General features: G+C 44.1%; 1 long non-coding RNA gene across 1 annotated transcript; it reads left to right on the top strand.

Moving 5' to 3' along the window:
* Positions 1-657: 657 nt before the first annotated feature.
* Positions 658-5,694, top strand: LOC146601897 (uncharacterized). Its single transcript, XR_014895224.1, has 2 exons — positions 658-819; positions 2,845-5,694. It is a non-coding gene; the product is annotated as an uncharacterized LOC146601897 (long non-coding RNA).
* Positions 5,695-23,685: the final 17,991 nt, after the last annotated feature.

The raw sequence follows: 23,685 nt of genomic DNA, 5'->3' as shown, positions 1-23,685 counted from the left end.
TCAGTGATGATCCTAAGAGTAATCCTGGAAGTTTTACCCAACATGACACCATGCAACATGAGAAAAAGCAGAGCAGTGTGGTGGAGCACTATACTGTTGATCATCTGCTCAAAATACAGCGTGATTAATTGAAACAAGTGCAGAGCTGCCTGGATGTAATGTTTTAGCATCTGAAGATATCAAAATAAAGTGCTGTTCTCATGCCAGTTGGATACAGCCAAATAACTGTGTTTACAGCGTACAGAGATCATGCAATAGCCCTGTACATCCACATATATCACTGCTGTGTAAGACAACTAGACTAAAACTGTATTCACTCATTTCCTTGGGTTTCTTGATAGAGATTTTCTAACAACTGTCTACAGCATCATTTTCTTTTTTTACAACAGGATGAAGAGATCCTCAAGTAACAAGGGCCCAGTCTCTTTTCTTACCTTGACAGGGCTCAAGACAAACAGAAAGTGTAAACTATAGTCAGCTAATGCCATAACTTTGAAACCTGTTTCAAAGTAAGGAAGAACGTCAGGGTTAAGAAGAAGATTACGCAAACACACAAAAATAACTTTCTAGATGTAAAATGCTGTGGCAACACTCTGACAAAGCAAAGTTCTCCAAACTAAGGGCAGGGGAGGAGCAAACTTGTTGAGACTGCACAGAAAGAACAAACACTTCTGTTTTGGGACCCGGTGCTTGCTTCGAGAAATGAATGTTCCAGGCTGCTTACCAGCAAATGATGATATTGCCAGTCTTGCCAAGAGTACGTCTTTCAATGACCTGTTAAGATCCGGATTGCCACATTGATGATCCATAGAGAAGATGGTATGAATTATTTTTAACTTGAAAAGTCTGTGTCATTTATAGTCTCAAGGTATCCTTCAAACGGATTTATAAAAGCAGCTAGCAACTGAAAAAATCAGCTATGTTGAGGGGAAATAGGGGAACTTCTGAATAAGAAACCTGTTTGGCAACATAGTAGGGAGGAGATGAGGCCCCAATAACCTTAATAGAGGAAGCTTGGGCAATTTAGTAGATAACATATTGATAAAGGCTAGTGGGCAGGCGCAATTGTTTCACATCGAAGCCAGACTAAGGAAACACTCATTGTTCACCAGCTTCCTAGAATAAACACCAGGATCCTCTCGGGAGCACAAGACAGTACGGATGTAGCAACAGCAGCCAGCACTCAGCTAGTTGCCCTCAGAATTTAACTCCAAGGATGATAAGCCCCTCCAGGGCCTGTATTTTTTTGAAATTCAGAAGGGAGGAGTGAAAAGCAGCGAGGAAACGCCCTAGATCTTACCTCAGTTTTTTACGGAAAGCAAATGTTTTTGTCAAATAATTTACAGTTTCTTCTTGTGTATTTTTTTTTATTGGCTGTCTTATCCAGAAACAAAGGTTTTCTTGTTTTGACTTTTGCTTAAATTTGAGGAGAGATAAAAAAAAAGTCATAAATGAGAACTCAAGGTAAACAAATCCAAAAGGCATCTGCAGCGAGTGTCCTAGAGCAGATTCCCATTAGCCAGATTGAGTACCAAGCATAGAAGAGCTTCACTCGTCAGATTAGAGCAACTTCCCATTAATGTTATTCGAAACATTTTTCTCCCTTTTTTACTGTAAATCCACATTGCCTAGTCAGCATCATTTGACAGTCTGCACTATTTTATTATTTTTTTAAACTTATTTTTGATGACTTATCCAGGAAACTGCAGAAATGCTTTGATCTGGCAATGTATTCTGAAGTTCCAAAATACATTCTTTAGACTGGGCAGCAATTCCTTGTTTCCTTCCCCTCTTACTCCCAATGCTTTTTTTGTTTTCAGTGCAAGCTGTTCTTAAATATAAACCCCTTGCACCAGTTAAGTATCGGGACTGTGAATATTACAGCAACATGAACAGATTAAATCTTTCCCCAAACAGGTAAGCCACACCGGTGAATCCCATTTTAAATGACAAAAACAGAAAGCTCCACAAAAAGCCTTCTGAATTTTAATTTAAAGATCTTCTGTGGGAAAAAAAAACTTCTGGATTTCCAACTTAATATAGTTAATATTTCCACTTCAGCAATAGCCAGAGGCCACTAGAAAAGGCCTCCCAAGCACTATGCAAACAACTGCTGACTAAGGGCACTTAGGTCAGTACTTGTCACGGTTCCTTATCTTGAAAACCTTCAGGGTAAAAGCCTTACTTGAAGAAAAAAAAAACTATTTGCAGACATTTTAAATATCTAAAAGCAAGACAGAAGAACCCAATAGCACTCTGTGGCTTACAGGAAAATGGTGGTGATGCACTGCGCAAGGAGTTCGAGTTTGCAGATTGCTTCTCTGTCATTAATGCTACCACAGATAGCAGCACACAGAAGGAAGTGGGATACTCACAGCCCTAATTATATAGAGAGGGCAAAATAATCACTGCTTGCTCCCTGGAAATGTGGTTTAGAAAGCTACAATAACTTTCTGGCAGCAAGAGCACCACACTTTGCAACACTGGTGCAATTAGTAATTCTAGCAGTCTCAGCTTTCAAATAGCGAAGCCATGAAAATGCACATTCGGCAGTGGAGTTAAACAGCGATCAAAACCACTTAAATCCATCTACCACTTGGACAGGACAAGGCACTGCTACTGCTGATCTGAGAACTTCTTGTACTTTAGAGACACTCTGGAATAGCTATTATTTTGTTCTTTTATGCTGGAACAGCTCTGCTTCTAAAGGAAGCGCTTTCAGACACTCTGGGCAGGTTTAAATTATATAAAGAGCATTTAATTTGTTTAAATAGTTTTATAAAATTTAGTGCAGACTGAAAGGGAAGAGTGGTTTTCCATTTCAGAAGTATTTGTTCCCCATAGGTATTGGTTGGATACTATAGCTATTTGCCTGAAGAAGCAATCAACAGCAATGCTGAATGTGAGCAGATAAGGCCTAAAGAGATTAAACATGCACTGATATCGTTAAATAATCACGAGTCCGACCTCTCCAGAGCTGCACATTAGCAGTCTCCCTGCAGCCAACACAGCAACGTGCAGTTTCATCTGAGGATTGAAGTGATATCTTTTCACCACAGACTTCCCTTCTGACCCAAGCATCTTCCTTCCAGTTTTCCTTCAGACTTCCCTCCCCAACTGGGTATCTGCTCCAAGTCAAATTCAGTGAACGCTAAGCTCCCCAGCACTGTTGCTAGGGCTGGAAGTCAGACCTGTCTGCAAGAGAAAGAAAAAGAGCTCTTGGTAGCACACGTTCAAGGTCTCCTCTCTCCCCCCCATATTCCCTTTCCGACCGTGCCAATTCCTTTGGAGTTTACGCCTAGGACGCAGCGGCATTTCATTTCGCGAGGCTCCTAAGCGAATGACGCACAGCAGCTCACCGTCAAGGGAGCGCTGAAATGAAACGGTAACAACAGCCTTTTGTGATGGTTATTTGTAGGAGCGCCGCTTCCAAGGATTTAATTTACAACCTGACTCCGCAAACATTTGCACTGGCCGAACAGAGAGGCTGCAAACACAGGCCGGCGCAGGAAAACCTTTAGTCTGCTGAGCTGGCACGCTGAGACAACGCTCCTCCGCAGCTGTGGTGCCCTCAAATCACGGGTGCGTCCTGCTCGCCCCGGTGCCGTACGCCACCTGCACCGCGTTCTGCTGGAGCTGGCAACCGTGCCGAGGGTAATGCTACGAGCATCGCAGGGAACCGGTGCTGCTGAGGAACCGGAGAAAGCTCAAACGCCTCGAGCGGTCCACAAATCCCAGGTCACACCCAAGCTGAGAGCACAGAAGCACCACTAGATGCAAGGCAGAAGTGCCAAGCTCTAGAAGACCATCCTTACAGGAGAGAGCTGGCATTTGTCTAGACAAGTCATCAGCATTAATGTCTCCATATCAGTGACACTCTAGACTATTGCCTAGTCATTCCCTCATCTGGACATTTGCCCTTGCCTCTATCTGTACTTTGCTTTGGATAATCAGCAAGAGCAGATCCTCCTCTGTGCAGCCTTAGGATATTCAAGGGCAAAGCTGTACAAAGACCGTTCCAGTTCTGCAAGTCTGTATTCTTGCCTACAAGCACGTAAGATAGGATTATAGCAATAATCCGTTATCGCAAAGAGAAAGATTTTATTCCTCTTAAGAGAAAATGGAAGCTACTGATAGAACTGCGTGGAGTCATTCTGCCCACTTCACAGAGCTATTTGTACTCTCATTTCCAGAGACATGATTTAACGCTGAAGCAGAGGGGGGAGGAGGACTGTAGGGAGAAGCAGTGCAGCTGCTGACTAAATATTTTGCTTGTCAGCAGCCACACAAGGGCTCTTGCCGCTGCAGGATCGTCTCCAGCAGAAGAGCCCGGCTCCCTGCGGCATAGCGAACGCGCCCCCGGTTTTCGAGCCGCTGAGTTTCGTGCATCAGGCCCTTGTCAATCAGGTCCGTCTGCTGTGCAACAACTCCTCGCGTGAATGATGGCTAGAAGATAATCCGAACAATTAAAAACCAGGAACAGAAATAAAAGCGCTTCAGCGCCAGATGCCGAACCCTGGCTCCCCGTTTCCTGCTGGGCATGTGGCCTGGCCGGGGCTCGTCTCATCTGTCAGCCCCCCGACAGGCAGGCGGTTGTCCAGCCTCCCCTGTCACTCCCGGAGAGAGGCAGCACCTCCAGGCGATATTTTAGGCTGGTTTGGCCATGCTCTGGAGGTGCCACTCATTCTGTCTTGACTATAAAGGATCCTTGTTTGCGGCTTTATCAACTTCTAGGTGTTTGAAGTTAAGTGAAATCAATCTTCCAAACCACGTCTAAGACAAAAATTTCTAGTTAGAGCTCAAATGCAAGTGATACTCTATTTTCTAAAAGGAAATACATTCATAAGCACATTTTTGTCCCGCTTGATCATCTCATCCTAGCTGTACAGTTGATCGAAGGCATCTCTGATGGCTATGGCTTAGAGAAATCTCTAGTCAGGCTTTAGTCTAAAATATGATCTTCAGGAATTTTCATCCCAAGTTGAGAACTGAGCTACGTTCCAGAGAAGCTACCATCATTAAAAAGCAAAAGCTGACTTCTAAACGTAGAGAAGTTAAACTTAATAGTGATGAGGTGATAAAGCACAAGCAAAAGAAATATCATGAACAAACATTTAGGTAGCTGGACCGCATTCAAGGAGGAAAGAGAAAGGAAGCGAACGTTGTAAACAATTGCTGTGCTTGCGGGAAAGCACCGTCTCCTAGAGACTGGACTCAAAGATATGGAAGACTTTGAAGCGTTTCTGCGTATCGAAGCGAAGGCCACTTCACTTTGTCCCAATGTGCTTTGGTGAACGACTGACCCGTTCGTTTTAACTCTACCTGACTTTTCTTTCCCACAAAACCAGGCTCTCGGGGGCTTTAAGTGAACTTTAAACTCTTAGAATATTTCCAGGCAGGGAGCAAAAAGGTTCCAAGTTCAGCCGAAACTAGTTGTACTATAAATGTAACTGTTTCCACTTAGTGTCACCCCCCTCCAGCCCCGTCCCCTCTGGTACCTATTCTGAACGCTCTCATGGGAGAGCGGTCGGGACGGAGGAATTCCAAGTGCCCAGAAGCCATGGGAGCGAGCGCTGCGGCCCTGCAGCCATGCCAGCCGAGGAAGAGTGCGTCGGTTCAAAGCCAGACAACTATTTTGAGCTCTTGTGGGAACCAAGCTTGATCCAATAAATATTCAAAGTTATCACAAGCGAACAGTCAGGAAAACATACATTTAATGCTGACAGGCACAAACTTCTCTTATTTAACTCTAAGCAGCTATGCAAACAATCACTTCAGCTGTTTTTTTTTTTTTTTTAATGCAAACTATATAGCAGTAGCCCCTATATGAAAGCAGTTATGCCAGTTATAGGGCTTAAGGGCTCAGGTAGCAAATTAACATGGTGTAACAAGTTACTGCTGATCGGCTGATCCACTGTAACTGTCCACACGCATCACCGCAACCTGCAGCAAACACGAGGTGGTCCGAGTTAAGAGTTCAGTTCGGCTTGCTCTCACCGAAAGGCACAGTTATCTTGTGCTCGAGCTGAAAGCATGCATATAAAAGCCCATTAAAAAACAGTTGAAGTGTAGTAATTTGCTTATACTGGCATAGCTTGTTTCTACGATGCAGGACTATACTGCAGCTCAAAGCTCCCTTGTAACCGGGAGGAGGAGGGGAGATTTGCAACTGCAGGGAGAGCACGGTAGTGCTGCCACGTGTGTGTTTGAAGGGAGCCATCTTACACTCTGCTATAGCAGCATGGGGGCTCGCCCGCACCAGAACGCTGCATCCGTGATTGCTTGCAATTCCCAAGAAAAACACCCGAACAACAAGATTGCTTCATCTCACAATAACCTGTGCCAGCATCTGTCCTACTGCGCTGTGTAGTTTTGCGGAAGCCATAAAGTCCAGCCTGGCTGGGGCAGGTCACATCCTGCTCCCTGCCCATGGGGGTGAGAGAGGTGCTGTCCCGGGCAACACCCCGGCCAAGCGCCTGACCTGGCGCCCGACCTGTGGGGCTCCTTCCCAAAGGCTGCCGTGGATGCAAAGTCCGCACTGGACCAAGGTGACACCGGCCAAGGACTTGGGAGAGGTTTAGTGAGGGCCACAAAACTGACAACTTGAAAACAGACAGAAATTGGGATGATACAGGAGAAAAGTATCAGAAGCATCAGTTCTGTCCTCGCTCTTTCCTAAGCGTTCAATTCTGGACAGCTGAAAGTGATCCATTAGAAGTCAGATGGACCCTTGGTCTGAATCAGTTCTTATGTTCTTAAAGTTTACCTTCATCGTTTTGGGCAACACTACAAAAAGCTGCCTTGCATTGCTTTGGAGGATCAAGACAGACCGAACCAAAGCAAGAAATGGAGAGGAGGAGGAGGTTTGGGCAGAGTAGCCAAGGAACCGAGAGGCAGCTAGAAGTCTAAGAACCAAAGAGGAAAATGGAGCTTTAGAAAAAAGCTGAAGAGGACAGAAGAGAAGAAAATAATCAGAAAATACCAGGGACTGAGGAGGGCAGGAAACGGTTGTAAGGTGGAGATGTATAGTGTAATGTCCATGCAGTGCAAGGGTAAGATTGTAAGAGAAACAGACCTTAGTAGGTGGGTGGTAAGGCAGCACCGAGTGACTTCATATTTTAAATATTTAAACATTACAAGGACTTGAAGGTGTACTTTGCTCTTTCAAAAGAGATTGTTTAATGCTTTTACTCGCTGAAGGGGCAGTCCCTTTCATTCTTTGCTTATTAAATGTAAGAATAAGTAAACACACTTAGTGCTGATATCCCAGGCAGCTCTGCGAGCCAGCAACAAATCAACCTGTACTAAGCTGACATAGGCCAGGAACCACCCTAGGGGAATTTATTTTCACCGACAGGGTTTGTACTGTTTTATTAAATTCATTTAAGGCACACTGATTTAACTAGTGTACCTTCTGGGCTCAGGGCACTTTGTCCCCTTTCAACATGACTACCTTCCTTCCCCTGCGAGTTTGGAGGCTTTGACTTCCTCGGTGGCTGTATCCTTCATGTAGCGTTTCAGCCGTGTCCTGTCTGTGGAAGCTTCAGCAGCTGGTCCCAACTGAAGTTAGTCCAAATGGTTGGTACCTGCATCTGACCTAAGCTCCTAGTCATGCAACCCCAACGTAAAAACCACAGCAAAGGTTTTTGGTCCTCTCTGCCTCCCTGCTGCTCACCTGTATGTTTAGAAACATACCTTGTGCTTTGTGCCAAAACCCTCCGTTCTCTCCCAGCAGTATGAGAGCATGAGAGGAGTATCAGCTCTCAGATGACCTCGTTCAAGTCCTGGCTGCAAAGTCCCCGTTCAAGATCCTTTCCCTTCTCTCAAATTGTCTAGTTTAGCTCAGCTTGTGCACAGACAGCAGTAAAGATCAGGTTCGACCTCAGGCTAAAGCCCAGATTATCTCTGTAGGAATGACATAGCTCAGTTGTCATTTGGATATTTGATCATACAGAGGGTTTTGGAGAGACTAGCAAATAAGGAACAGAGTAATGAAAGGCCTGCAAAGAGAGGAAGAGAGTTTGAAACTCAGACAAAACAATACAGATGAAGGATTAAGAAACAGGGAAAATGTATTATTGCAGTAGACAAGGAAAATGCAGCCTCCAGAGATAATTTTATGGAGCCTGGAAGGGAAAGGTTGCTGCTTGGGGGCCAAAGAAGCCATATGAGCTAGCATGATGACAAAGAGTTCAGACAGGAGTCTCTAATCTCTTTCCCTGGGAGAACTATAAATACACCTGAAGTCTGTTTTCAAGTCTTAATCATAGAGAGTAGGAACAGAGTTTTAATAAAGGTTTATAGCTGTTTCCAATTATTAAAACAAACAAACAGCCCACACAAAATAAATCTCTTGGTGCAAGGGAAACAAATAGCATCTCACTAGAAAGAACATACAGTCTTTGCAGAAGAGAAAGTCAGCTAGACGTGCACAGGAAACCCTGTATTAAAATTCATTTAGCTCAACTAGTGGTTATTCATGTTTGAGAGAACATTTTTGTACAGTTAGCTCAAAGATTATTCTGTCTCTTCTAGAGATTATCCCAAAACAAATTTTCCCCTCTAAAGAAAACTAATTTAGGCTATGGAAGAATCTCAAGTCTGCCCCCTTACGTATATGAACTAGTATTGCAGCAGCCCTACATGCAACTATGAAGTAACTATGTATGGCTCTATACAAAGATAATCAGTTAGAAATCAAAATGAATGCCAAAGACTGTGTAGAAGTTGCATTAGCTGAAATGAGCAATAACACAAAACATTACGTGGGTAGATCTGGTTCAGAGAACACGGTTTGATACTATAAGGAAGGTTATTGTGCCTCGACGACATCGTGCATCACAGCACACCGCCTGCTCGGGAGAGCACCGCCTTTCCTGACGCTTCAAACAGTACAGGTTAGAACAGCAGCTCATTCTACTGAATGCAAACAACCTCAGGGAAGGAGACGTGACGCTAACAGCATACCGCGGCAAGCAGTTTTCTAGGCGAGCGAGCCAGAGGCCAGATCGCACTGCAGTTAATGGACACAGTACTGAAAGCAGCTTCTGCGTCGGCCTTCATCTGTCATTAACTGCTCCGAGTTTCGAAGCTGACCCCTCTGTAAAACAGTTATAACAAAATCAGCTGCTCAGTCACACTGAGGCTTTTGGAAGATCACTGTATGAAGGCCAAAGTCCCATGAAATTAATGAAAATGTCATTTGTGAAGGACTTTGAGTGCAGGCTACTGATTTGTTTATGCTCCGTAGTGCTGCAGTTGATTTTTTCCAAACAGTTTAAGGGACTCAGGAACACAGCTGCCATAAAAAAAAAATTACCCATGGGCTGGAAAACCTTGCACCTACAGAATTAAACTGAACCAAGCACTAATTGCTCTCACTAAGCAAGATATGGACGTGATCACAAAAAGAGAAAGTATTAAGACCTTTATAAGTGTGTGTGGGAGGAAAAGCAGCTTGTTTGCAATCTCGTGCAATAAGACTTTTGTGGTCTCTCTGATACCAAAGACCAACTGGGTTGTCAGGAATGAATGTGGAACCACCCAGACAACTTTGCAGAACGGCTTTTAAGTGAAAATGTACATGATGAATACTCCCAACCCAACCTTGCTGCATTCCTCCTCCAGCCCACCCACACGCAGAGAGCTCAGGGCACCTGGAACATGTTTGTGTGCTTTTGTTTGCTGCTCATTTTTTTTTCTCCCCCTTCATCACCCCAACTCACCTTCAAGCAGATTTAGTTAGGGAAAGGACCTGGTCAGAAGACAGGTAACATAAAAGCATATCGATTCAGTGAGGAAAACAGGGGAAAAAAAATAGTCATCCGGTAGTATTCAAGAAGTTATTTCCCTTCATCATGGCTGGACGGGGAGGCACTAACCATTCGACTCCATAAAACAAAATTAATTCCAAATGTAGTCCAAGCAGTCAATTTATTGCAAATATTGAGCTCAAAGCACAGTGAAACACAAACACTAACTTATGACTTGGGATAAAGCTGAAAGATAAAAAATGTTTCCCAATCTTGTGGTGACATCTAGAGGAAGAGGATTTAATTGCATGCTCCTGAGGGAGCTGCAAAGAGAAGCACACAGCCTGAACCTGTGGCGGCAGTGGCTCTGCAGAGCCACACTCTGAAGTTCCCTGTGTTTCAGGCACACCAGCAGCTTCTCTCCCTCTCCTCTGTTTAAGAAAAATAATCAGTTAGGTAGTGGCCTTTGCTCAAGCGTATTGTGAACCCAACAACTAATATTAAATATATAAATGCATATATAGGTGTTTTCATCCTTCAGGTCTCATGTTCAGGTGTGTTCCAGCGCAGCAAACAAACTTGCTCACAGTAACAGTGGTCCAGGAAGATGCATAAAAAAGGGGAAGAGCCTGATGAGTCTCTTTGAAGAGCACTGGAAGGGCTCAGCCACTCTCAGAGCTCCCCCGCGGGCACTTCTGCTGCCTTAAACACTGCAGGAAAGGCAAAGCATTTTGCACAGTAACATCAGTGGGAGGCAAGTCACAGGTGGCTGTTCCCAGGGGGCTCTAGGCCCCCAAACAGCAGGTAAGCACGTTTGTACCTTTCCTAACAGACCCTGCCTCTTTTTTTGCCTTCCCCCAGACTAGAGGACTCAGATTAAAAAAAAACAACAAAAAAAACGCATGTGGAGATTACCTCTCTCTCAACTTTGCACATCCTGCTGCTGTTATCCCCACCCATGGAGGCAGGGGAAGAAAAGACATCAGAGAATCCAAGCACAAGCCAGGCTGCATTGGAAAATGAGCTACATTGTGTCTGTCCTTGGAGCTACTTGCTAAAACATGCAGAGAACTTCAGCCAAGTTTATTACTACTCCTCCACATAAGCTGAGGCCCACCCAGATTTGCAATTCTAACTACATTACTGGCTTTAGGCTCCCCCCCCCCCCCTTCTTTTTAGAGGTCCATGCTTTTTACAGTTTGTCCCACTCAAGTAAAAAGAAAAATCACCTTGTCCACCTGGGACCCATCTAAACATCTGACAGTTGGGTCAGAAATAACCTCGGCCTTTTCCCTCCCAGTTAAAACTGCTGGAAGGGTCTCTGTCCTTGCTTTAATTTCTGGGAAGACTTCAAAGTAACCCTAAATAAAATTGCCTGAGGACAGCGGGGTACAAAGAAGTTGAGGCCTGTGATTAAGCCTGCTTTCCTGTCCATTTGCAGGTAAAGTTGAAGGGCCGGTCAGATAATTGCTCACAGTTAGGTTAGCACGTTTTAATAGCGTACTTCCCTCTCACCAGGACACGGTAACCAACAGACCACCAAGTCTATGGCAATGCAGAGTAGAACAGATTTGCTTGCAGCCTGTGATTTCTGGTGCAGAGAATCAATCAAGCCACAAGCTTTAAACATCTAAAGAACAAAGTATGTATTTAGGCACGTGAAACTCGATGAAAGTGCAGCTACTTTCTAGAGACTACTGCAGTTTACCCTGCAGAGCAGAAAAGCTGGGAAGCGAGGAAGCTGTGCACCTAGGAAGACAAACGTAGCAGCCACTTAAAATACCATTTGGAAGCAGCTCACAGTCCTCCACCTGCAATTTTCTCCTGCCACGTTTACCAGCGGCTCAGTTCCACGGCACTCTGCTGCGGACGCAGAGCGGAAACCCCACGGAGATGGCACGTCGGCCACATCACTGCAGAACCTGCTCTCGTAAGACCAAGCTCCTTCTGAAAAACACTGAGGCAATCCTACTCTTTTCCAAGCCAAATTCAGATTGAATGGTCTACTTGGAGACTTTTCCTGCAAGCAGTGGCTGCATTTTTCTAAACCGGGGTATTTTACAGCTCTGCTTTAATACAGAGCTGTCATGCTTATATTCAGCTCCTACTTGAGAAGCACATGAAGTAATTTCTGAATTCAGCTTGCATTTCAGGCCCCTCCATTACAGCAATAAAAGGTACTTGAGTACCAGCTCACCATTGACACCCACACAAAATAAACACCCATGCTATGTAAGACACTATCTTCAGGAACAGCTCCTCTGCAGACATGAATCCTCATTATTTGTGAGCAGAATTTCAAAATTATTTAAATTAGAATTCAGTGTATCCTTCATGTTTACATCTTTTAACTCTCAAAAAGTAGCAAAATACTACCAATACAAAAGGAATACAAGTACTTATATTCCATTAGCTTCCCCAGGAATTGTCCATATAAATCTTAAGTATTGTCTAATCTTGTTTCAGCTGAGAGCTTTTTCATCCTCATTGACTGCTTTATCCCAGCAGCATCAAGATGATTACTAGCTCTTTCCCTTCCACTTACAAAGTATTTTGAGGGGAAATTGTCATATAATTATTTAATTTCTCACATTTCATTGTTTCAATATTTGCTCATCTCAATATCATGCTCCTCCCGGAAAGAGTTTTTCCTTCCACTTATTCTTCTCATGGCTGTCTTATCACTGCTGCCCATTCTCAGGCATTTCAAAACTTTCCTCTAAGTCTCATTGTTGCTATGGCTTGACAGTTACCAGAACCTCTGCATTTCCTGCTGCTTCTTCAGAGCAACAGCAGAGATGACAGCAAATTTAAAGTTGATGCAGAAATAAAAGTGTAAAATATACTGGCAGATCTGATAGGAAAGGGAGAGAGAAGGGGAAAGGGGAAAATAAAGAGAGGAGGCAACAAGTAACTTTAGCCAACTGATAGCAGAGCTATGAAACAACTATTAACAGTAAGGATGAAATTCTTCCAGTATCCAGAGAGGAAATCCTTGGAAGTCAGCCAAGACAGCAATTTTCCGTGTTTGTCAAACTGACTGGCACTTGAAATAAATCCATTGAACAAAGCTGTTTAGGGTAAAATCCTGGCTCCGGTGAAGTTGCTGGGAATTTGGCCATCAGTTTCAGTGAGGTCATTTTCCTCTATGCATTGCTTTTAAATCTTAGTAATGATTTAAAAGAAAAGCATTGCTGAAAGGCCAAACAAGAAAGTATTTGCAAATTAGCAAATCAAACAGTAGTGACTTCTCAATACAACTAATGTCCATAAGAAATCTTCCAGGTTCTAGGTCTGTCCAAGATTTGCAGTTGTAGGGGCCAAGCCATCTTCCACCAGCATATCCAGCTTAGATACTTTCAGTCACAGGCTCCCCAATTCTGCTTGCTTACTACCATAGGTGGCAACATCCACTACAGCTGCAAAAGATACCGCCTCTACCACAGTTATCGCCTCATGTAAAAATCTAAGGCATTTTTTCCACTTTCTAATCTGGCACCCTCTAACATCTTCCTGCCATCCTCCAAAAAGGAGCCCCTGCTTAGGAATCTTTCATTCCTACAAGTTGTCAGCTGTTTTCTGAATTTGTGCTTGTTCATTATCTTCCTACAGAAGGATTCATGGGTTGATCTGCAGCCACTAAACATGCACACCAGAATGCACTAAACCATCTAACCATAATTCTCTTAAGCAGTTGTTTAGATCAATGTATTACCATATTCCTATATCCTAGATCAGAGGGAGAGTGAGGCACATCATCTCAGGCAATTAATGCTTATTTACAACTTATCCTGTCACCTTAGATGGAAATTTGTAAAACCAAACCCCAACATTTTAATTAACACCGATTAAAAGTCATTAAAAACCTTTGAATATAGGAGAAAGGCTGGGAAGTGTTTTGCATTTCTTTCTCTGTTGTACAAAAGCAAAGGAAACTGATAGTTGCTTCTTATCTGTGAACTGGAAGACGGTGACAGCTTGGCAGATGACATTTGTTACTTCGAAGGGCTGAAGATGATTTCAATAGGTGCAAGACATCTACTTTGGGGGCTTCTGAAAAATGTTCACAGCCTTCCACACGTGTATGCTTCCCAAAAAAATCCAGCCCAGAGAAAGAAACGTTTTCAAATCCTAACGTGTTGAGGTTTCACTTTGAGTAACTTTGGCACGAAAAAGAACTGTCCAGAAAACTGAAAATGAAAGTAATTAAGAAAAGCTGCCTAATACAAAAGAAACCGAAAGTCTCGACATCTCCTGTGATGTCAAATATGAATACCAGCATTCAGTTCAACGGGAAAAGAAACAACGCAAATACTTAAAGGAGTACACAGCTCTAGAAAGCTTGACCCAAGAGTGGAAGATATCCCACAAACTGGCTACTACTGAAACAGCAGCACCACCTTGTTCTTCTCCCATCAGGAACGTGAATGCCTCCTCTTCGGCCTGTACAAGCTTCTCCCTCTCGCTCCTACTCCCTACCCCCTTTTCTTCTTCACAACCTTTCCTTCTACAAAGATACTTGAGTCTACCCCTTTAGAGAGTTGCCACAATGCAATGGCTCTCTGCTTTCTCAGGCCTACTCACAATCCCATCCCTCCTATGCTGGAAAATATCACAAATCAAAGCCTACCCTGTGACAGGCATTTTTTTTTTCAAGGTTAACAACAATTTTGCCCCTGATATGCCCAGTGTTATAAAAGCTCAGTCAAACACTACGTCCACCTGGGCAGGAAAGTGTTCTGGAAGGAGCCTTTCAATTTTTTATCACTTTGATTAACATAAAGAGAAAACAAGGAGATTTGGAGGGGATTAGATAAATAAAACCAGCTCTTTTCTTCACTTCTTAAACTATTCTTTAACCCATATACTCTTCACATCCATCCTCTTCTCTGTAACTGGCACATGTAGGCCATCTCCTTTCCTAGTAGCTCAACTCTGCTCACTCTTCGGATAAGCCGTGCCTATCTGGCTTATTACTGATGCAATGCACTTTCCCCAGCTTTAGCGAGCGTGTGGGGGTAACACTGCAGATCTCTTTGGCAAACCACTGCAAAAATCATTTCCTGGTCCTCCACATTAACTACATAGTACCTCCCTGCAACCTCCAGCTCCCTTTGAAAGACCCCTCTTTTTCCATAGTATCACATATTTGCCCTCATTTTAAGGCTTCTCACAACACACCCAACATCTCACTTTCTATTAGGTAAAGGCATCTCCTCCGCTGTTCAGTGATGTCAGCCTCCATCACACGTGGTACTTTTAACCACACAGCTCCTGCTTTCTTCTTTGCTGCCCCTCAGACTTGAAAAGAGGTACATAAATATGAAGGATTTCATCTCATTTCTTTCAACTCCCTTTCAAATGCTTTCTTCTTTTTGTGTGTTCCCTTGTCCATCTTTACATGTTGTCTCTTGCATTACAGATTTCAGACTGTTGGGAGAGACCACCTTTATATTATTTCAATTTCCCCTGAAGCACTGGAGATCACACACAGGATATAGTCAAGACATGCAGAACCTCCCCCTAAAATTAAGATAACTGAGGCAGATGCCTGGCTAATCTCCCATTTGCTTGTATTCAGCCAAATGATTCTCGTCATTTCGAGCCAGTCAGCTCTCCCCTGGTCAGAACGCAGGACTGAAAGAATTGGTTTCTTTCCCTGTAGGAGCAGCAAGGCCCTTTTCATGAGGGTTCTCTTTGGATTTCACTCTGAGACCAGCAGTGGACTTGATTTTCTCCTGTTCTCTTTCTGTGACAGATTTCAGAAGATCAGTGACCCTTTCCTCTCTTCCTGTCCAGACAAATTTAAATGCTAACATAAATTCTCCTTTTGAAAAGCATATTTAACAGCTTGTTAGATACCAGAAGAGGGATATCAATCAAATGTAGTTGCAGTAAAGATGCAGTTGTTTGTTTTTCATAAAACCTGCTATAACTACTCATAAGTGAAAACTGAAGAGCGAGATCTTCCCTGAACAGGAACACAGCAGCCCAGTGTGTTGGACTGATCAGTCTCATTGCATTAAGCCTTGTCTTTACTGCAGGTTCATACCAGCCTCTGCCCGATACCTAGGTCAGAAACAAGACCAGCCAAAAGAGACATCTCAGTTAAGAGCATCCCTCGTTGTGGAAAAGATTCCTTCAGCACATATATAGATTATTTCACTGGGTACAAGAGCACCACAGGGTTTACTCTTATTGAGAAGGGGTCATGTTTATAGGCAAGATACTCTCCTAATCTTTTGATTTGCAGAACTGAAGTGACTGGGGTCAGCAGTAATATCTCATCTTCATCTGCTTTGAGTCACACACATTTGGAAGCAGCATTCTACACGGCACCTGTGATGAGCCTGCCCTGAAAATATTAATTGAAGCAATAATAGCTAAGCTTAAGCAAATGGAAGTTGAGGATAATGATTTGTGAGTGAAGATAATTGTTCAGCAAGTGTAGCGTGGCTTCTGTTTTTACAAGACAATAACAAGTCAGGCTATCATCAGCATATAGCAATTGAGACCAGTGTTTCTCCCAGTCAACATTCATGTAAAGGGATTTTGAGAGTGCTGAAAAAACACCCTACATTGTAATAACAGGTTGATGGCACTTGCTATATAGCTTCAGAAAACAGTAGTTTCCTATTTTAGAAAAGGCAGGCTCTGAATGATTTCATAGTTCTTTCTTCCTTCTTCCCACCCTCATCTTATCCTTTTATGAGAAACTTCATTCATTGCCCGTCTCTCGAAGCACAGAGAAACACCAAGCTGTGCTGGGAGCACACTGTGGGCAGAAGAGTGCTCCAACAGGCACTAGCAGCATTTCTTAGAGATACTCATGCAGAGGCCACTCAAAGTACATGTTTGTTTTATTAATTCAACAGGTGTTTTAACACACTTAGAACCTCCTAACAAAAAGGAGGTATTTCCAGAGCTGGGCACTTGACTAGTTAGGTAAGCTCACACCTTCTTTGCAGGGAAGCACTTTGATACACAAAAGAGAAACAACATACTGGATTCTAGTAAATCCTTAGACACTCACAATAAGGGAAGATGAAGACTATAAAATGCAACTAGAGTGATCTCGTGATGTCACTGGCAAACACGCTTTACAGGAAGAAAAGGCAGTGTCACAAGTTCACTGTTCTAATTCTCAAGTCCCTCAGTTTTGGGAATAGTTTGTTCCTAGTCCTTTCCTCGCTGCTGAAACGTCACGCAGTTCTTGGACAAAGGAAGGCTGAGAAACACGAGCAACAGTGGGAAAAGATGAGACAGACAGTGAGGAAAGTACACAACAGTGAGATTTTAACTCTTAAGAAAAGAGCACTGATTTGATCTTCTTCTGTGGAGATATTCAAAATCCACCTGGATGTGTTCCTGTACAACATGCTCTAGGTGACCCTGTTTGAGCAAGGGGGTTGGACTAGATGACGTCCAGAGGTCCTTTCCAACCTCAACCATTCTGTGATTTTCATGAGCTACTTCCACTGAAATATCAGCATTCTCTTAAAGTAACTTCAGGCTGAGCTATGGACACACAAGTTAACATACTGTGGTTGCTGCAGCTCTGGATGTTTTGTGAAAGCTACACAGTAGTTTCCAATTATGATCAAGTGATACATTTTAGTAGCTACCTTCAGTGAAATAAAAGTTTCCATTTGTGCTAACTTTGATGTGATAATAGGAAGGAAAGGTCCACATTAGCACTCTCCCATTGCTATTTTACCAGCTCAGGAAAGTCTGATGGAACACAGGCTTTAATCACAACAGAGACCAAGAGCATACATTCCTTTCAGAAAAGCCATAATTAAGGACAAGAAAGGAAAGAGGCATCACCATCAAAAACATGTGGCCTTCAACAGGGTCAGGTCACAGGCCAACAAACAAGTGACTTTAAATAGGGTGAATGTGTAGTAAATAAATACAAGCCAACTGAAGAATTTACTGCAGATTGTGCAGAACAAGTCAGTACTCAGGGAGGACTACAAAATTTTTAAAAAATAAATATAAACAGATTATTCAGGAATGACTCTCTTCATGTGCCTACTTAAAACCCATCCTTCCCTAGTGTGAACAGACAGTTTTTTGCGCCTGTCTCCACTATAGAAACCTCTTGTTGTCTGGCCTCCCAGGCAGCTGTCCCAGCCCATGCAGGCTGCAGCCAAGGGTCTCGTGTCACATTACACTTCTCTAGAGTGACTGTAGGCTGTCAAAAGGGGCCATTTTTCTCCTCTTTTCCCACCCACAGATGCCCGCCCGCCCTGCCCCTGCAAGCTGAATTCAGCAATCCCACGGCCTCAGGATAAGGTGGCTGATCTACTATATACTTCACATTTTTGGGTGCTAGTTCAACAGAAAACTCGCTACCCAATTCACCCTGCAACCACACAGCGACAAGAACGTCTGCAATGGCTGCAGCAGGATTGAGGCTCCTTTGGGGAACCAGAACCACCTCTTTGGCAGCAGTCCACAATTGCAGCAGCTATGAGAAAACACGAAGCCGGACTCAGCTCCTTTCCAACCCCTACTGCTCTGGCCAAGCTTCTCTGCCAGCCCCATCCAGGGATCACACTGGAAAGCTGCTGCTTTTCCTTGCTTTCTCCATTTATCTCAGCCTGCATACTTCAGACCACCTATTGCTGAAGGGCTTAATGTGACACCATCCTTGTTGCCATGAGTTCACGAATGAACATCTCTTTCTGCCTTCTACTCGTATCTTACCCACATAAAAACTCTAGTTTCTTTTGATCCTTCTATACAAAGCCAGCCAGTTAATTCATATTAGTCCCCTTTGAATAACTACTGAGAACTGATGGTCATAATTAAAATATTCACAAGTGCATGAATAGGTACAATCAGCTCCAAGCCTCTCACATGGTAGACATCTTATTTTAAAAAGACACATTTGTCTCTTCAGAGCCACACTTTCTTTACAGGTTCAGACCTTCAAGTCTGAAGACCTGAGACAAAGTGCCAACAGATCGCAGAATGAGAAAAAACATTGGAATTGAGTCATAGGATCACTGCTTGCAAGAGGAGCTGTGGTTCTGCACTAGCAAGGCATGAGCTGATGCTAGGGAAGGGGAGCACAAGGTAGAGCTTAAACAGGACATGTGACCTAACAGCCCGTTTCTGTTCTCTGAAGCCAAGAACAGCAGTACTCCAGCCCTGCGTGACTGCTGCCTCTGCAATATGAAAGCTATAAAATGTGTCTAGATATTGGAGAGAATAGTTGACTGTGGAAAAAGATTAAAAGAAGATTTTGCCCGCACCTGACTTGGCTAGGATTAGAGGGTGTCTGTCTTCTCAGCAAGGTGCTGGGTCTTCCCTGCTGGAGGGAGGTCCTTTCCAAAGTCAGCCTCCATACTTGCTCTTGCAGCTTGTATGCAAGATGCAAGCCAAGGTTAGGTATCATGTCTACAGTGAGAGAGGTCTCACTGGTCACTTTTATTTGTGTGTGTTACCTCAGAAAAGATAACATGTCCTTGAGCTGCCAGCTTCAGCTGGCTTCACCTGCAGACATTCAGTTAACTATGAAGTTGGGAACAAGATTACAAAGTAAACAAAACCCTAAACAAGGGGTTTGGGTTTTTTTTGTTGTTTCCTTCCCCCCACCCCCCAATCTGTTCCAGAAGGCTACCTGCAATTTCTTTGCCATGTTCTAGGTGCTAGATTTGGGCACTTGAGGTTTCTCAAAATACTCACCCAGCAACTGGTAAAGTATGCTGATTCTGAGTCAGAAATCAGCTGGCAGCAGAGTGAATATCTTCTCAGTAAATCCATTCTTCTGTCTCCCTCGGGACTGCCTTGCTTTGGGCACACTCCCTAGCTTCCTCTCCTTGTTTAACAGGGCAATCGCCTCTCCCGCTCTTACCTTAAACCTGATTTGCATCGTCATTCAAGAATTAGTGGCACTGCTGATGGGGGGGAGGTGATGGAGGGAAAATTATAAGATATTAGTATGTTAACAGCAGTCCACAGATCATAACTATCATAGAAAATATTCACTGTTCGTAACTGTATGAGGTCATTGTCTCCAGCATGCTATTAAGCGTCTCCTCCTCTTTTTAGGCACAACTTTGTGGGATTATATAGACAAGAGGCTGACTACAAATACTCTGTCCAAACCACATCCCTTCACACCTCCCTGGCCACGTACTCCTCTTTTGGGAGCATTAGGAATCTCTAACATCACGAAGTGAAACTTGATGCTTCACACAAAAGTTAAACTAATGCTTAAAAAAAAAACTCACTAAAAGAGCAGATTTGAGAACACTTAGGAATGCTGTTGCCATGAGAGTCTAAGGGTACAAGCAAGGCAGTGCCTGGAAGAGGACATGTCTAATAAAGGATATTACCTCGCCCTCAAACATTGCTGAATGTATTTAGCGCATTCACAGACTTTCAGTCAGAAGCCTCAGCCCTGCAACTGGAGCTGCGTTTCTGCCTGTAGAGATATTTGACTAAAATCAGACTGGTGGGCAGAGGACTCCTCCTCCAGGGTCAGATTACAGGGCTGGAGACAAAGGGCTTTTTCATGCATGTGCACACACTTGCAAGAATTAAGGCAGATCAACTGGAGGGAGGAAAGGAGGGAAAGTCATTGTGCATATGTTTAAATATATTTAAGTTCTAGTGCAGAAGTGCTTCCTTAGAGGACAGGAGCCTTGTTTTAAGTGTGGTTCTCCAAGAGGCCCAGTTGAATCCAACCCTGACCTCCTTGCTTTTCTGCTCAGCAGGTTGACAGAGGTGATCCTGCCCCTCTCCTCAGCCCTGGTGAGGCCACATCTGGAGTATTGTGTCCAGTTCTGGGCTGCCCAGTACAATGGAGACATGGCACTACTGGAGAATATAAGGCTACAAAGATGACTAGGGGACTGGAACATCTGTCCTATGAGGAAAGGCTGTGAGAGCTGGGCCTGGTTAGCCTGGAGAAGAACAGACTGGGAGGGGATCTTATCAGTGTCTACAATTACTTTAAGGGAGGGTGTCAAGAGGATGGGGCCAGACTCTTTTCAGTGGTGGCCAGCGACAGGACAAGAGGCAACAGGCACAAACTGAAACATGGGAAGTTCCACCTGAATATGAAGAAAAACTTCGTTCCTGTGAGAGTGACGGAGCGCTGGACCAGGTTGCCCAGAGAGGTTGTGGAGTCTCCTTCTCCAGAGATATTCAAAACCCGCCTGGATGCAACCCTAACGTGCTCTAGGTGACCCCGCTTGAGTAGGGCGGTTGGACTAGATGATCTCCAGAGGTCCCTTCCAACCTCAACCATTCTGTGATTGCAATTCTGTGACAAGTGGTTAGATGCAATCACAACCAACAGGGAGAAATCACCTACTATCCTATACCATTTGGTTGAAGCAGTTAAAAAAAAAAATTACTGCTTCCAGTTGCTTATTCTCTTCCTCTAGCACTTCTCCAGCAGAACAGAAAGGATTAAAGATATTCAGTGTTTGAGACCTCACAAGGGCACTGGGTTCAGCCTAGAGTCTGCCAGTACAAGAAACCAACAACTGGAGCAAGTCCTGCCAAGGGCTACCAAAATGGCCTTGGGACTGCAACACACTACAATGTGGAGAGGTTTAGAGCATGTTTCCTCAGGGAAGAGAACATGAAGGCAGGATCCAATTACTGTCTACAACTACCTAAAAGGGGTGGGGAGAGAAAAGATGGAGAGAAAACTCTTCCTGGGCACTCAGAGTAAAGGAAGAGAGGCACAAGTTGTAGCACAGAAAATTCTTACTAGATAAGTATGTTTTTCAAAATGGGTATGGTCAAACTCTGGAACAGCAACCCAGAGAGAGAAACCTCCATCCTTGGAGGTATCTGAAACTCACCTGGACAAGGCCATGAGCAAACTGACCTAAGTTCAAAGTTGCTTTGAGCAAGGGTTGGACTAGAGATCTCCAGATTTCCCTTACTAATTAAACTTTTCTATTATCCTATAAACAAGCCTTGAGCCAGTGACTTCTTGAACTGCTCTACTTACATCAAAAGACGATATCCTGGTGCTGAGCTGGCATCACTTTGCCTGTGAGAAAGTCTCTAGATGAAGATATAATACATGCATGTCTTATCTGTATCAACTTCTTTCAGTTTTGTCATAATTTTGCTGAGCCTCTCCACACAGACAAGCCCCACAAAGGAATGCACGACCATCCCACAGTCAACGTGTTTCATCACCTCACCGAGCCACTGAAGCCTTTAATTATGCTGCGCTTTTCAATTGCGGTAATTACAGAACTACAAGATGATACTGCAGCACATTTCTATGAAAATGTTTATTTTTAAAGTTTAAAGCATTCTGCCACCCAGAACACACCATGCTTACTGAAGTCAGCCATTAAAAAAAAAATCACACTGATGTTTAACTTGCTTTGATTTAGGCCACCAAATAAAGAACATCAATTCTCATCTCCGGGGAATTTCAGCAGGTCTCAAGACAAGACACTGCCCAAGTCCCCTTTCTCCTATCCATTCCCAGGGCACAGAGGAGGCTGAAGGAAAGTAGAAGCATCTTTGGCCACTATAACCCAGGCAATGAAAAGCAGCTTCCAGGCTGGGCGGTAAATGATTGCTATCTACCAGTGGGTACAAAGAACTACAGCAGTAAAGAAATGATCCTGATTCACATCTCAGGAGAAACCTCAGCTCGCATACAGCATTCGGAGGTAGAGGCTAGAGTTCAGAAAGACGAAGCCAGAACCACCTTTGTCAGAACTGGAGGATTTATATTTTCTTGGTACACTACAGATCACTACACTTAGATGGACTGAAGGCATATTGCAGTTGCACAGAAAACAGAACAGAGGAATATATAGTTGAGTGTAAGGGGGAATGGTGACAGGTCAAAGTTTTATAGATGTGCTCCCTTCTCTTGTCCCAAGCCAGCTGAAAACCACTACCCCAATTTAATGGCTTAGGGCATCCACATATCCAAACCCACCATCTCCAGAGCTCGGACCATTTCCCTGACAGCAATGCACTTTCCACACCACCAGCATGATCGGAGAAGTCATTTCCTAACCCCAAAGGCAATGGAAAATGCAAGCCATCTCTGATCAATCTGGGTTTGCCTAGATGTGAGTCAGCAGGAGATGGGTCTTTCAGGGGTCAACTGCTGATAGAGCAAGATCTGTTTATAAACAGAATCAGGTATCATTATTGGGGGCAACACAGATAACCAGAAGCTCAATTTAACTCAAGAAGTAACAGTCTCCTTCACGGGGTGGTCTTGAGAAAGGTCTCGAAGTCCAGCACATCAGAACAGCTATAGTAGATGGCACACCGAGGCAATTAAAAATCAGAGCAAAAGCCAAGGCTGACCCTGGAGCCGAAGTAGGTCTCCCCCCCGCCCAGGGGAGAGAGCTGATCGGGCATTACAGCCTGCAGAGATCCTGAGTACCAAGGTACGATAGCTTGCAATGACCAAGGGAGAATCTGCCCAGTCTGCCCCCCCCCCACGCTGGGCAGCCTCAGACTCCCACTTTTAGACATAGATTCCCCACTCACCCTGCCCACCAGCCCTGTAGGGATCAGCTCCTGATACAGGTGACAAAGGGAGCCCAACCCCCCCGAGATGTAGGGCAGCACAATAAGATGGACTGGAGAAGGGACAATACACTCCAGCCCCAAATCGTACTGATGTTCACTCTGGGGAGCAGAGAAAACCCTCTCCTCTTCCCCCAAAAGGGGAGGGGGGGCTGCAAGCAGACAGGGGGATACCCCCACCAGCAACAGGAGAGAAGGAAAGTCTTGGCATGAAAGCCCAAGAGTAGTTTTGCACTTAGGGGTAGAGATGGTAATGGCCACTTTCCCCATTATGGGATGGGGCAGGCAGGGGATCCCCTACATCCCGCAGGCCACCCCTCTCCTCTATATACACACACTTACAGGAAAGTATAGGCAAGGGACACTCTAAACCATGAAGAAGTCTCCC

This window comes from Rhea americana, unplaced genomic scaffold (assembly GCF_003343005.1).
Source record: "Rhea americana isolate MKP2758 unplaced genomic scaffold, rheAme1 scaffold_1, whole genome shotgun sequence".
Taxonomy (NCBI): Eukaryota; Metazoa; Chordata; class Aves; order Rheiformes; family Rheidae; genus Rhea; species Rhea americana.
Note: the sequence above shows the minus strand (reverse complement) of the source record. Positions and strands in the feature narration are given on the sequence as shown.